Source organism: Carex rostrata, chromosome 8, assembly GCF_964058835.1.
Source record: "Carex rostrata chromosome 8, lpCarRost1.2, whole genome shotgun sequence".
Classification (NCBI taxonomy): domain Eukaryota; kingdom Viridiplantae; phylum Streptophyta; class Magnoliopsida; order Poales; family Cyperaceae; genus Carex; species Carex rostrata.
The window spans coordinates 984,269-1,000,526 of record NC_135925.1 but is presented as its reverse complement, the minus strand read 5'-3'; the positions used below and the strand labels follow the sequence as shown (position 1 = coordinate 1,000,526).

At 39.6% G+C, this 16,258-nt stretch overlaps 1 long non-coding RNA gene across 2 annotated transcripts; it reads left to right on the top strand.

Annotated features, from left to right (window-relative positions):
• The first annotated feature begins 363 nt into the window (after positions 1–363).
• On the top strand, positions 364–14,620 carry LOC144558721 (uncharacterized). Of its 2 annotated transcripts, XR_013512976.1 has the most exons (3): positions 364–678; positions 2,517–2,626; positions 14,354–14,620. It is a non-coding gene; the product is annotated as an uncharacterized LOC144558721 (long non-coding RNA). The 2 variants fall into 2 exon arrangements; XR_013512975.1 differs by lacking the exon at positions 364–678 and having other exon boundaries at positions 2,462–2,626.
• Positions 14,621–16,258: the final 1,638 nt, after the last annotated feature.

The following is a 16,258-nucleotide window of genomic DNA, read 5'->3' as shown; positions in this document are numbered from 1 at the left end:
CCTGAAGCATCCTCAACCCTTGATCCTTGACTGGATGTGAAATAGAGAATAAACTCTATTTGAGTAAAATTTCGGGTCCATGACCCCTTTCTCTTCCCTTCTCTCACCGACAGCGGGTCCCTCCATCTCTATTCTCCCACTCTTCGCTTCCTCTTCTCCTTTTTCGCGCAAGACAGAGGAAGCGAACCCTCTTCTCTCTTCTCTCGCTGCAACCCTGACCCACCTTTCGTTGTTGCCGCTGACAGCCCGACCCCGCCCCAGTGCTCATTCTCTCCTGGTATCTCCTTTTAGGAGATGGAATCTGCGTTTGATTTCCCCGCTCTCTTTCTCTCTCATTGTCCCGTCGAAGTTAATGCGAAACGGCGAAAGTAGCCGCTGTCTTTTCGTCGTCAGCCGACCGTACCGCCTATTGCGTGTGGTTCTCTCCTTTCCGGGTATATAGACTCCCTTTGTCTCTCTCTTTGGTTTCCCTGGTTCTCTTTCGCTCATGAGTTGAGACTATACCCCTCTTTCCCTTCCGTTTTCCTGTGACATACCCGTTTGTGACATTGATTCGTGCTTACTGCTGGTGCTTCTTGCTGAATTCGGTGCTGGATTTAGACGACCGAGCGGCGAGGTGTAGAGACTCGGTACCGGTCGTTCCTGACAAGCCTCTTCTTGGATTCCGTTGCTAATCGGGTAAGTAAGCACCTTAGAAATTCGTTGGTTCGGTTGATTAGTTATATCGCCTTGACTGCTCGGGTTGTTGTTTTTCCCGGCAGGGGCAGCTGCTTATTGATTTCCCCCCTCCCCTCTGATCTGAACTGTATCCATGCCTATTCGGCTTTGTTGTGCTGTTGTCACTGGTTCTGTTTTGTGTGGGCTGGTTTGCGCCTCCCCTTGCTCTGTTCTGTTTTGCTGGTCCGGCTTATTGTTTGGCTAGGTGCATTGCCTTCTGACCTGGTGCTCTTTCTATTTTGCTGGCTGTGTTGCCATGCTCTCTGACTTACTTTCCTGGTTCTGTCCTGTTCTGATTCTGGTAACTGGAGGTGCAGTTCTGATATCGGTTCTGTGCTGGTTCTGTGTTAATGATGTGTATGTAAATGATGTGTGATGAATTGTGTATGTGGCTGGTACCAGTGTACCAGTCCCGTAAAATTCTGGTATGGTGTAATCTGATTTTTACCCGAATCTGAATTGTCACGGACCAAATTGCATAATGTGATTTATTTTGAGATGTAGGCCGGCTATGCATATGTATAATTTTGTTATGAGCCTTTGAAATAAATTGTTGTGACACGGGGTTGAATTGAATTAATTGTATTGGGCCTTGAATTGAATTGTATGCATGGGCCTATAGATTAAATTGAATATGGCATGATGTACATATGCAAATAAAAATGGAAATTTGGATTTTTAAATTAATTTATGGGCTCTGGCTTAAGCTGAGGTGCATAAATTGACGGATTAAAATGTGGCTTAGAAATTTAGGTTTTAATAACGTAACCGAATAAAACCGGATGCTTATGTAAACTTGAAGTTAATTCGGGAGATGATTATACCGTCCAGGGTCTGATGCCTCGATGATGACTCATAACATAATTTGAGCAGATACTAAAATAACCCGATTGGACAACTGTATGATCCCGAAACAAACCAAATTAAAACACCCAACACATTAAACTAAAATAAAAGTTTTATAAAAAGTTTTAAAAGTTAAAATAACTCTTTTAAACATTTTTCGAACTTGTACAAAAATTTGTTGTTAATTATTAAAGGACCAATTTATTTAGCAACGGAAAGTATTTATTGGACATGGATTCGAAACGACTAATTAAACGTAGAAATTAATTTAGTTATAAAAATAACGAATTGCGCGACTTAGGAATAAATTAATTAGAAAACGCGTACAATAATTGAAGGTTTTGTTTTAAAATTTTATAAAAGAATTATACATCTAGAATATAAAATAACTAAACTATATTAAAACGGATTATAAAAATTGCAATGACCATACAATCAATATATTTTTATTAAAATATTCGCATTAGAGATTTTTGATTATGAATTTACTTTCGAAACCGAATTTTGATCAATTAAGATTAATTGTAGTCCGTTTAAAATAAATCAAAGTAGATAGGCAATTAGAATATATTAGTTAAGTAAAACCCGTTAATTTACCGTAGCTCTCGAACAATTATTTTTATTTACGAATAATTCGACATTTGAATTTCTACAAGCAATATATCTTCAAATTAAATTATTAAATATATAAATTAAATTAGGATTAAATTAGATTAAATTAGATCAAAGTGAATGATCAATATATGACGAACTTATAAAGAAATTAAGATTAACGCTAAGCTCGATGACATGAAATTAAATAATTAATATATGCCTAACCGGATCAGTCAGACTGACTGAATCGGTAATTTTATAAAATCGAACTAATCGAGAAATTGAATTGCACATTAACTGGGACGAGGGTTATAATAAATTAGCATAGATTTTAATTAGTTTAAATTACGTGATCACAGATCAGTCGACTCCGTACGAGTCCGACCCGTGGGCCGATCCGACTGACCCGCAGATCGGAGCATACGTGGAGCACGCTGATTTTTAGCGACAGAGACTCCAGCCCCCTCAGGTGTGGGATATCTGAATTATTCTTTTCGTGGGCGTACTCTTACCAGTCGATCCATCTGACCTGACATTCGCACTTTATTTTAAGTAGTTGCATTAAAACTGTAGAGCATGTTTATCTTTTTCTGCACTATAGGTAGAATTGCATAAGCCCCGAAAAACCTGAATTTACTGTATTGTAGGAGTAGAGTAATTAAATAATACTATATTTATATTATTAGAATATTAGGATACTAGTTTGTCTTCTTCTCGTGGAGACAATATATTATTATTATATTACGTGCATACGCATGCATTGTGTTAGTTTGTAATAATCTAGAAGTCAATAATACGATAGTTTATCATAAAGCTTTGTTCATGAATTGAATGTTTATTTATATAGCATTTTGTTGCCTTGAGTATTATTGAATTTATGGATCATTTCGAGTTCATGACTGAAATTGTGAAACTCCATAATATAGATGATATATACTCTTAAAAGGTCACTGACCAAGGTAATTAGCAGGAACACTAATTACCGCGATAAGGTTAGTATGTGGATTAAAAGATGGTTAAGTTTTACAAACCACCTGACACGAGATGTCATTTTAATCACATAGATACATGTTTTAGAAACATGGTATTTGACAGACCCCGAATGAAACATTAAATAGAATTGTATTCGTGTCATTTATGTTTTCATTCAGTGTCACGTTCTACAGTATGAGGTATTTATCGTTCCCACTGAGAAATATGTATGTGTGATTGTTATCCACCGCTGTCCGTAAAAAGCAGTCATAACGGTAGCTTTTCCATATGTATAGCTTAGCTGAGGAAGTGATAGTTTACCAAGAATACTATTTGTCCCTCGTATCTCTATACGAGCTATAGCATCACTGGGCCCCTTGATAGAGTTAGATTATCTGCTAGCGGTATAATTACAAGAGTAATTATATTTGATAATCTGCTCAAGATCAAGAAAAGATTCAGTTAGCAAGGATGACACACATCTATCTTGAAACTAATCTGATAGCTATGAGACAGAAGAACAGACACAAGTAAATTGTTTACTGGATCGTGATATTGTACAGTACAGCATCATCTGTGTAATTGGATGGTCATGATGTGTTGCCAGATGCCACCCATGACTAACAGAAGTTAAAACAGTTTTAACTCTGTTTACCAACATAACACAGATCCTATTGGGTCACACCATATAGGAGCTACTCGGAGAATCTTACTGATTAATTATAAATTGATTATAATTAATATTAAGATGGTTATAATTAATTATACGTGTTATAATTAAATTATAAATGTTATGTAAAAATAACAAGCAAAAACATTGGTTAATTTATAAACGTGTATGACACGTTGTATAAAAGTTAACCGGTTAATTTATAAATGTGCAGGACACATTGTATAAATTATCGAAACAACAAATAACTGCAAGAAAAATATATATAATTATTCAGAATAATTATACGAATATTATTTGTGTTCGGGCCGAGGGCATTCGAGTCTTTTCAGATTCGTCCTTATCCGCATGACACGTCATCGATCCTATCCAGATGACACGTCATCGATACCGAAACAAATAACCGAAAGAAAAATATATATATAATTGTTCAGAATAATTATACGAATATTATTTGTGTTCGGGCCGAGGGCATTCGGGTCTTTTCAGATTCGTGCTTATCCGCATGACACGTCATTGATCCTATCCAGATGACATGTCATCAATCCTATCCACAAGGGCAAAATGGTCATTTCACACCTATGCCACCTTGCATGTGTAGAAGCATGGAGAAGAATGTGGAAGGGTGTGGAAGGGGTATTTTGGTCATTTCACATATAAAAGGATGAGGTGTCAATGTCATATCTTGTAAATAGGCCGAACTTGGAGGGCATTTTGGTCTTTTGCAACCGAATCTAAACACTATAAATAGGGGTGGAGGGGTAGAGAGAGAAACACATATTCACATATATACATATGCACATTCACATGTATCTTTTCGTGCAGAAACGAATCGGTATTTTCTCTCTTTCTCGGTTTCTCTCCCAAATAGTGTTTCGGTTGAGAAAAGAAAGTTATACGTAGTTGACGTATAATCTTGCGGGTTGTTGTGGAGAATATTTACGGGATCGATGAATAGTGTTTTACCGAATTTAGCGGTATGTCAGTTTTGCATATTGATGAAACTGAGCAACCGAAAATTCGTGTTTACGGGTTTTCGTCTTTTCCCCGTGAATAGTGTTTTTGCAGAATTCCGCGGTTTACGGTATTTCTGGCAGAAGAAATAAACCGCTCTCCGGTTAGTCCTGGTGGATAACCGATAGAGGTATCACACGTGTGATACTCCGAGTCGATTCCTTCCCTGGTGAGGCTCTACTCGCTCGGTCTGCATTCCAACTGTGATTTGGAAACAAGGTATAAATATGTTATATTAATCTATTTAATTTGTAAGTAGATTAAAGTTTTAGAAATCAATCATGGAGTAGATCTGTAAAAGGATTAAATTGGGTTTTGATGCCAAAGGAATACTGAAGGTGGACCGCCTTGGAAAGTTTCCTGACATACCCCGTTTAATCCTGAGCTTAAGTTGGCCGTAGAAATTTTTGTTCTACGGTCATTCCGCAACTTAAGCCTAAAACGGGTTTCCGGTTAGCACACCGCGTGAAACCCCAACAGTGGTATCAGAGCACAAGGCTCTCCCGCTGATTGATTTTCTAAAAGTTATAACTTATGCAAATTAGGTGCATATACCGCATATCAGTTTAATTCTTACATTTGCAGCTTAAGTCCAAAACCGATTAGAAATGAGATTTTCTTGGATCGGTTCTACCGACTAAGAAAGTTAAATTAGATTTAAGCTTTCTTTATGCTTTCTTATGAAATGTAAACTTTTACATTTCTTGGATCGGTTTTCCGACCGAGAAAGATAAAATAGGATTTTATGCTTTCTTTATGTTTTCGTTTTCAAAACTTTTGATTGCGTTAAAGTTCATCTAAGAATGTGATGAAGCAATAAAGTACCTGAGTAAGAGCTGTTAATCTCCACCCGTAAAAGACAAGGTTAATGACAAGAAAAGTCTCGGCTTTTCGTCTAACCCTCTTTTACGTGTCCTGATAGCTGGCCCAAAGGGGACTTTGTCACGTTACCAAATTGCTTTAACGCTTTTGAAATGGCAAAATTTAGTGTAAGTTTTTCGCCTTTTCGAAAACCTTCGGATAAGTAAAGTTCATCGAAGAATGTGATGAAGCAATAAAGTACCTGAGTAAGAGCTGTCATTTCCACACAAGAAAGAGATGGTTCTGTCTAGGAAAGATTGAGTCTAAGCGGTCCTCGTGACCCCAATCTTTCCTGGGAGCCCCTTTCACGTGTCCTAATGGCTGGCCCAAAAGGAACTTTGTCACGTTACCAAATTGCTTTATGGACCGAAAAGAATATCTGATTTTAAAACATATAAATTGTTTATGTGCTTTAAATGGTATAAATAAGAACTGAGTATAGCTGCAAAATAAAGAATTGGTAACTGATAGATTATATACCCGACTTGGTCCTGTATATAAGTAAATTAGATTTACAGCTTATAGTAAATTAGATTTACTGCTTTAAAATGAAAAATGAGTAAAATTAGATTTACCGTCTTTCTAAGGAACCGTGAAAGAAAACTTTCTTTGAAGAAAAATATGAATGTGGGATCACATTTGACATTGTTTCTTTCTGACTTCCTTTCCACGACTGCTTACTGAAGCATATGAAAGAGGTCTTTTAGGAAAATGTAAATGAGATCATATTCACTATTCTTTCTGTCTGACTTCCTTTCCACGACTGCTTACTGAAGCATATGAAAGAGGTCTTTGAGGAAGATAGGAAGTGGATCACAATCGGTATTTTTCTGACAAGCAACTTTCACGTGTCCGTAACGCTGACCAAGGTCAACATTACGAACTGAAAGAAATATACGTGACTTGGTCACATATATAGGTAAATCAGATTTACTGCTATTATATAAAAACGTATAGATTAGATTTACCGTTTTTATAAGAAACCATATAAACTACCTCTACAAGATAGACGATGTCCAAAGTCAGTTACAAGAACTGACTGCTTAACAAAGCTAAGCGTATCAAAGAGGTACTGATGAGAACATAAACTAATGGAGATCACATTTCGTATTCAAGACTTCCTTTCCACGACTGCTTAATGAAGCATATGAAAGAGGTCGTTATAAAGATACGAATAGAATCACATTTAGTCATTCTTACATATGCTGAGAAAAGAAAGTAATGGGGATCACATTCGATATTTTAGACTTCCTTTCCACGACTGCTTAATGAAGCATATGAAAGAGGTCGCTATAAAGATACGAATAGAATCACATTAATCGTTCTTTCTGACATAAGATAAGAAAAGAAATGGAGATCACATTCCGTATTCAAGACTTCCTTTCCATAATTGCTTAATGAAGCATATGAAAGAAGTCGCTATAAAGATACGAATAGAATCACATTAGTCGTTCTTTCTGACATACCCCTTTGGAGATTGCTGGCACTGTTAAGCATAAACACCAACCCATTAAATATTAAGTAGTATGCCCTTCCCACTCTATTCTCCTCAAACCATTGTTCATTGGTTGATGATTAAACTACTCAGTAGACATCGCCTTTTACCTTTGGTGGTCGAGGGTTATGTCCGACATATCAAACCAAATAGAGTGAGGTTACTTACCGATGATTTCCAAAACAGTTTTGGGCTCGGGGCAAAGTCTTCGTTAAATACACGTGATGTTTTAACGAAACCAAGAATCACAAAGAGATGTGATTAGCAAGTTTGCTTACCTAAGATAACTGATAGCCATGATATGCATACACTGCCTTGGTTATTGGTGAAAACATGGATCTTGGTCCTACTGCAAAATGGGAATAGAACAAATTTGCAGTGGGAGTTTTATTATTGGAATAAAACATTACATGAACAAAGCTAAAATCTTTACTTTAAACGTTGTAGAAATATGGCTAAAGAAACGTCTTTTTCTTTACGCTACCTACTCAAAAAGGTAGACATACGTGAGAAAAGGGAATATATCCTAAATACACCGGTCCCTGCTGAAATAGTAGAGAGCAGCTTTGTCAGTACTCACACGCTTCGTATGACAAGCGATGATGAGAAACTGTAAAAGCTTAACTGTCTGTGGAGCCACGAGTTGGCCACAGAAGTTATCCTGAACTCATTTCCTCCCAGCTATTCGGAGTTCATTGTGAACTCCCATAAGCAAGAGTTGGATAAAAGTTTGCAGGAGCCCCAAGGGATGCTGAGGATCACTGATAAAGACATCGAGAATAGCTCTCATGTCCTCATGATCCAAGAAGGTGGGAGGAAGATCAAGAAAGCAAAAGGGAAAAACGGCGATTAAGTACAAAGGCAAAGGGAAGTTGGTTCCAGGAACGAACTCTCCCAAGATAAATGTTTCTGCTAACTCTGACTGCTATTTTAGCAATAGCAAAGGTCACTGGAAGAGAAACTGCCCGGAGTATCTTGGAGATATGAAGTTTGAGAATGTCTCAAAAGTCTCAGTCTCAAGTATTTATGTTATTGAAATTAATGTTGCGACCTCTTTTAATGATTGGGTACTGGCTACTGGATCATGTGCTCATATTTGCATGAATATGCACGCACTAAAAGGAAGTTACGCAATAAGGAAGTACAACTCCGAGTTGGAAACGGAGCATAAGTTGCAGCCGTTACAGTCGGTAGGATAGAATTGTACTTGCCTAGCGGGTTTATTCTGGAACTAGAAAATGTCTATTTTGTTCCTACCATTTCTAGAAATATCATATCAATCTCGTGTTTAGAGATGAATGGTTTCTCGTTTGTTATAAAGGACAATAGATGTTCTATTTATAAAATGAGACATATTATGGATCATCTTACTTGTTAAATGATCTTTATATGCTAGAAATGGAAAACCACGTGTTTAACATCAATAACAAAAGACTCAAAACGTTTCATGAAAGTATTGACTTACATGAGACATAAGTCTGAATCCTTTGACGAGTTCAAGGAATTTAAGACTAAAGTAGAAAATCAACTGAACAAAAGTATTAAGGCATTACGGTAGGACCGTGATAGCAAATACTTGAGTTATGGTTTTCAAAACGTACTTAAAGGAATGTGAGATAGTCTCACAACTCACACCTCTAGGAACACCGCAATGTTACAGTGTTGCCAAGAAAATGAAACAAACCATGCTGGACATGATTCGTTCCATGATGAGTAACGCCACCCTTCCCAAAATCATTTTGGGGACACGCACTAGATACTGCCGCACTAACGATAAATATGGTTCCATCCAAGTCAGTTGAAAAGACTCCATACGAGTTATGGTTTGGTAAATCCCAAATATGTCTTATCTTAAAAATGGGGTTGCGAAGTATTTGTCAAACGTCTGACAAACTTGGTCCCAAATCTGACAAGTGCTTTTTCGTAGAGTATCCTAAGGAAACGAAAGGATATTACTTCTATTACCAGTCCGAGAACAAATTAGTTGTTGCTCGTCATGGTATACTTTTGGAGAACAAGTTTCTTGCAAAAGGAAGTAGTGGGAGTAATGTAATACTTGAAGAAATTCAAGATACATCACACAATACAATATCTGAACTAGATCAGATTAACCCACCTCTTGATTTTTTGGCTGATGAGCATCTGGAAGTACCAAGTCCACAAATAGTTGTGGATGAGGTTCTAGTCTCGAGCTCAAGTGCTTCAACGCAAGTTGAAGTAGAACTGGATCCGCAGACAGTTGTGGATCAAGTTCGACAGCCTGAAGAACAAGTGCTACGTAGGTCAATGAGAACAGTCCATGCACCCGAGAGGTACTTGGGACTGCACGAGGTCTCAGTTTTGACACTGAAGATCCTCTGACCTATGCGGAAGCAATGGATAGGCCTAACTCTGATAAATGGCTGGAGGCCATAAGATCCGAAATACAGTCCATGTATGACAACACGGTTTGGAACCTAGTTGTACCACTTGATGGGGTGAAGCCCATAGCTAACAAGTGGGTTTTCAAAGGAAAACAGACATGGATGACAATATGACTATTTACAAAGCACGGCTAGTAGCGAAAAGGTTTCAAACAAATTCTGGGAATTGATGAAACTTTTTCACCCGTGGCTATGTTTAAGTCAATTCGGATACTCCTAGCAATTGCCGCATTTCATGATGATGAAATATGGCAAATGGATGTCAAAACCGCATTCTTAAATGGAAATTTAAGAAGAGGATGTGTACATGACACAGCCTACGGGTTTTGAAGATCCAGAGAATGCTGGGAAGGTATGCAAACTTCTTGAATCCATTTATGGATTGAAGCATGCATCACGGAGTTGGAATCTTCGATTTGGCGAAGAAGTCAAAAGCTTGACTTCGTCAGATGCGAAGAAGAATCTTATGTGTACAAAAAAACTAGTGGGAGTGTCATCGCCTTTCTTAAATCTTATATGTAAATAACATACTCTTAATAGGAAACGATATTCCTCTATTGCAATTAGCCAAGTCTTCATTAAAGAAAAGTTTTCTCGATGAAGGACTTGGGCGAGGATGTCTATATACTAGGCATAAAGATCTACTGAGGTAGATCAAAGAGACTTATAGGATTAAGTCAAAGCACGTACATTGACAAAGTGCTGAATCGGTTCAGCATGCAGGATTCTAAGAGAGAATTCCTGCCAATGAATCATGGTGCACTGCTTAGCAAGACTCAGTTTCCTTCGACAACTGATGAGCAAAGCACTATGAGTAGAGTACCATACGCTTCGGCTATTGGCTCTATCATATGCGCCATGTTGTGCACTCGCCCAGATGTCTCGTATGCTTTGAGTGTGACGAGTAGATATCAGGCTAATCCAGGCATAAAGCACTGGAATGCTGTAAAGAATATCCTTAAGTTCTTGAGGAGAACTAAGGATATGTTTCTCGTCTACAACGTTATCACCTAATACGAGAGATCGTAAACATCATAAGATGCTTATAATTAATTATAAAAGATATAATTAATATAAAGGTGATGTAAAGATAAGTAGAGTTGACACAGTCAGCAACACAGCTGATCCACTCACAAAATCTCTTCCTCAAGCCAAGCACGAGATGCTTAATGCTTCTATGGGTCTGGAACACATAGAAGATTGGCTGTGTGATTTTCTCAGGATCTACGAGATCTTAGAGAATAAAGAATTTTGTATATAAGTAGGGCCTACGATGATTGGCTCCTAGCTTAAGAGGGAGATTGTTAGTTTGTAATAATCTAGAAGTCAATAATACGATAGTTTATCATAAAGCTTTGTTCATGAATTGAATGTTTATTTATATAGCATTTTGTTGCCTTGAGTATTATTGAATTTATGGATCATTTCGAGTTCATGACTGAAATTGTGAAACTCCATAATATAGATGATATATACTCTTAAAAGGTCACTGACCAAGGTAATTAGCAGGAACACTAATTACCGCGATAAGGTTAGTATGTGGATTAAAAGATGGTTAAGTTTTACAAACCACCTGACACGAGATGTCATTTTAATCACATAGATACATGTTTTAGAAACATGGTATTTGACAGACCCCGAATGAAACATTAAATAGAATTGTGTTCGTGTCATTTATGTTTTCATTCAGTGTCACGTTCTACAGTATGAGGTATTTATCGTTCCCACTGAGAAATATGTATGTGTGATTGTTATCCACCGCTGTCCGTAAAAAGCAGTCATAACGGTAGCTTTTCCATATGTATAGCTTAGCTGAGGAAGTGATAGTTTACCAAGAATACTATTTGTCCCTCGTATCTCTATACGAGCTATAGCATCACTGGGCCCCTTGATAGAGTTAGATTATCTGCTAACGGTATAATTACAAGAGTAATTATATTTGATAATCTGCTCAAGATCAAGAAAAGATTCAGTTAGCAAGGATGACACACATCTATCTTGAAACTAATCTGATAGCTATGAGACAGAAGAACAGACACAAGTAAATTGTTTACTGGATCGTGATATTGTACAGTACAGCATCATCTGTGTAATTGGATGGTCATGATGTGTTGCCAGATGCCACCCATGACTAACAGAAGTTAAAACAGTTTTAACTCTGTTTACCAACATAACACAGATCCTATTGGGTCACACCATATAGGAGCTACTCGGAGAATCTTACTGATTAATTATAAATTGATTATAATTAATATTAAGATGGTTATAATTAATTATACGTGTTATAATTAAATTATAAATGTTATGTAAAAATAACAAGCAAAAACATTGGTTAATTTATAAACGTGTATGACACGTTGTATAAAAGTTAACCGGTTAATTTATAAATGTGCAGGACACATTGTATAAATTATCGAAACAACAAATAACTGCAAGAAAAATATATATAATTATTCAGAATAATTATACGAATATTATTTGTGTTCGGGCCGAGGGCATTCGAGTCTTTTCAGATTCGTCCTTATCCGCATGACACGTCATCGATCCTATCCAGATGACACGTCATCGATACCGAAACAAATAACCGAAAGAAAAATATATATATAATTGTTCAGAATAATTATACGAATATTATTTGTGTTCGGGCCGAGGGCATTCGGGTCTTTTCAGATTCGTGCTTATCCGCATGACACGTCATTGATCCTATCCAGATGACATGTCATCAATCCTATCCACAAGGGCAAAATGGTCATTTCACACCTATGCCACCTTGCATGTGTAGAAGCATGGAGAAGAATGTGGAAGGGTGTGGAAGGGGTATTTTGGTCATTTCACATATAAAAGGATGAGGTGTCAATGGCATATCTTGTAAATAGGCCGAACTTGGAGGGCATTTTGGTCTTTTGCAACCGAATCTAAACACTATAAATAGGGGTGGAGGGGTAGAGAGAGAAACACATATTCACATATATACATATGCACATTCACATGTATCTTTTCGTGCAGAAACGAATCGGTATTTTCTCTCTTTCTCGGTTTCTCTCCCAAATAGTGTTTCGGTTGAGAAAAGAAAGTTATACGTAGTTGACGTATAATCTTGCGGGTTGTTGTGGAGAATATTTACGGGATCGATGAATAGTGTTTTACCGAATTTAGCGGTATGTCAGTTTTGCATATTGATGAAACTGAGCAACCGAAAATTCGTGTTTACGGGTTTTCGTCTTTTCCCCGTGAATAGTGTTTTTGCAGAATTCCGCGGTTTACGGTATTTCTGGCAGAAGAAATAAACCGCTCTCCGGTTAGTCCTGGTGGATAACCGATAGAGGTATCACACGTGTGATACTCCGAGTCGATTCCTTCCCTGGTGAGGCTCTACTCGCTCGGTCTGCATTCCAACTGTGATTTGGAAACAAGGTATAAATATGTTATATTAATCTATTTAATTTGTAAGTAGATTAAAGTTTTAGAAATCAATCATGGAGTAGATCTGTAAAAGGATTAAATTGGGTTTTGATGCCAAAGGAATACTGAAGGTGGACCGCCTTGGAAAGTTTCCTGACATACCCCGTTTAATCCTGAGCTTAAGTTGGCCGTAGAAATTTTTGTTCTACGGTCATTCCGCAACTTAAGCCTAAAACGGGTTTCCGGTTAGCACACCGCGCGAAACCCCAACACATTGGTGAGAGCTGAGCAGAGCCGAGTGACTTCGTTCCGTCTTGGTGTCACTTGGCATGGGACGACCCGACAGCCACTGAGCTGAGGGTCACTTGATCCTTGGATGGCTTTAGGATTTATATTATATGTATAAACTTGATTATGTATTCTTTTCGATTCATTTTACCATTGCGTGCGGGCCGGATGCGAGCCCTGAGGCACGAACGATTCGGGATTTATTCCTTCCCTACATTAGGAGCTACTTTACCTAGAACGGAAGTTCCCAAGGCTAGTGCAGGCCTTGAGGAATGATGTGCAAGTGCATAAGGTCGACGAGCCTTGATGCACGGGGTGGACGAGCCCCTGATCCTATTGGTCTGGCCGGACGGTAGAGTTCTCTCCTGCTCATGAGGGAAGAGATTAACTTTTTACGACTTGCATTGTATGATTTCTCCTATTGGATATGTTTGGGTGATGAATCGTTAGGCGAGATGACACACCGGATTTTGATATAACCATTGGCTAGTGTGCAGTTCTTGTGGGCAATGCGCGATGTCATTAGGCAACGTGTATCATTGTTCCCTGATCACAGTCCTTGGATTATATTATTCAGATTATTTTGGTAAAGGTATAACCATCGGCTAGTGTGCAGTTCTTGTGGAGCAATGCTCGATGTCACTAGGCAACGTGTATCATTGCACTCTGATCACAGTCCTTGGATTATATTATTCGATTCTTTTGATACTATTGGCACGGCACGGGGTGATTTGCTTTATCCATATTATTATTATTATTATTATTATTGTATTTGGACACACAGTGCAATGAGTACTGGATTCCGATTTGATTTATATCCGATATTACACCTTGATTTTATTTTGGGTTTATTTCGCATGTTGGGATAATAGAATAATCGCATCATGACATCATTCAAAAATATTATAAGTTCTATTAGATATTAATATAGGTTTACACATGTGCATATTTTAATTATATTCATTTTATAAAATAAAAGTGCTTTGACCGTAGAGGATCCCTGAGGGGATAATTCTGGGTCACATACTGGGCGATTCGTCGCTCACCCACAAGTTGTTTCGTGGGTTTTAGGTACAGCATCTGGCGATCCGCAGCAGGAGTTGTCAGGAGTTGTCCCCGATGGCCACACCGCTTGATTAGCTAGAGTTAGACTTTTGATTAGGTTTACGAGTCCCGTATTCCTGTGTTATATATACGGGCTCGATAGATCATGTATCCCCTTCTATAGATGTTGTTATTTGGATCCGAGATGGATCAGATTATAAGTTATGTACGTGTATGTTTATTTATTAGCTATGTGACTGATGCTTGATATTTATATTATTTTGCTTCCGCTGCTGTTTGATTTATTATTGATGATTAGCCTTGCGTGCTTAATGACTAATTAAGCACGAGGCGAGGTTGATCACACCTTAATCCAGAATTCCTGGTTTGGGGTGTGACATCCTTAGGGTGGTATCAGAGCTCAGCTTACCGTAATCCTTATAGGCTGAGCTAGGGATCACTCGAAGAAAACCGAAACCAAGCATAGTCACATGCCAATGATTAAATATATCTATATGTATATACATATATATAAAAATACGAGTCAAAGCACTTTGAGCAATATCTTTCAAACGAAAAACTTGCATATAGATACTTATGATCGAAATTCCCTCTTGTCATCCGCCCCATCTCATACGTATCATGGATGTTACATTTATTGTTACTATTGATTTTCAGTTGCACCATGGATGATCATCGCGATGCACGTCCGCGGCACCGTAGAGCCGCATCTCAGCCGATTGAGCCCCACTCGGAGCTCTCGGTAGGTAGCGCGGGCAGCCGAGCTGGCCCCTCGCAGGCAGCTGGCCATCTGGTATACCAGCCTCCACCACCACCACTGCCTCATTCCCCACCCCGCATAGGTGGACACCCACATTCACCCCCTCGCTCTCCACCACGTAGGAGTGGACCACCGTCACCACCCCGTGGGGGCATGGACGCTGCACAGCTCATGCGGCAGTTCTTTGAGGGTCTGGCCCAGTTTGCGGGTCAGGGAGCTGTTGCGGGTCCTGACCAGCGCGATCCCTTCACTACAGCTCATCGAGACTTTATTCGTATTCACACGCCCCGGTTTGACGGGTGTGGCGCTTATACCGTAGCTGAGGAGTGGCTCGCAACGGTACAGGAGACACTTCGTCTTGCTCGATCTCCTGTGGGCTATCATACTGAGCTCGCAGCTACACTCCTTGACGGAGATGCCCGTCATTGGTGGGCCTCACGGCAGCCCCAGTACGAGCACGAGGGCCACGAGGGCCCTATACCTTGGACATGGTTTACCACTGCGTTCCGTGCCCGTTTCATGGGCCAGGCACGTCTACGGACCCTTAGGCAGAGCTTTGAGTCTCTCACTCAGGGCAGCTCGACTGTGCGCCACTACGGGTCCCAGTTCATCAGTTTGTCCCGCTATGCTCCCGACTTAGTGGTAGATCCGCAGGATCGTCGCTTGCGTTTCATTGAGGGATTGCAGCCCTCACTAGCACTGCACACGACCGTCTGTCCGAGCACGGTCATCGACACCTTGATAGACCACGCGGAGTCGATAGAGAGACTCCAGCACCAGCATCGGAGCGTCCGACCGCGGACCGATTTCACTGCCTCCCAGGGACGAGGTAGGGTTGTCCCCTCCCAGCAGATAGTGAGGCAGCCCCAGTTTCAGCCATTCCGTGGTCCGTCGGGATCAGCAGTTCCTCGCCCACCATCAGGCGCCTGCTTCATCTGCCAGTTTCCTAACCATTGGGCATCCGCATGTCCACAGCGTTCAGGAGGTGGCCAGACATCGGCCCGAGCTCCCCCTGATAGATACAGAGGTCGCGGTCAGTCCGGCTTTGGTCGGGGTCATAGCACGGTACTTCCTCGCAGCAGCGGTGGCAGCACCCCACAGCGAGGCGGTAGGTTTGGATCTGGAGGCGGACGCGACTCTGCGCGCATCCA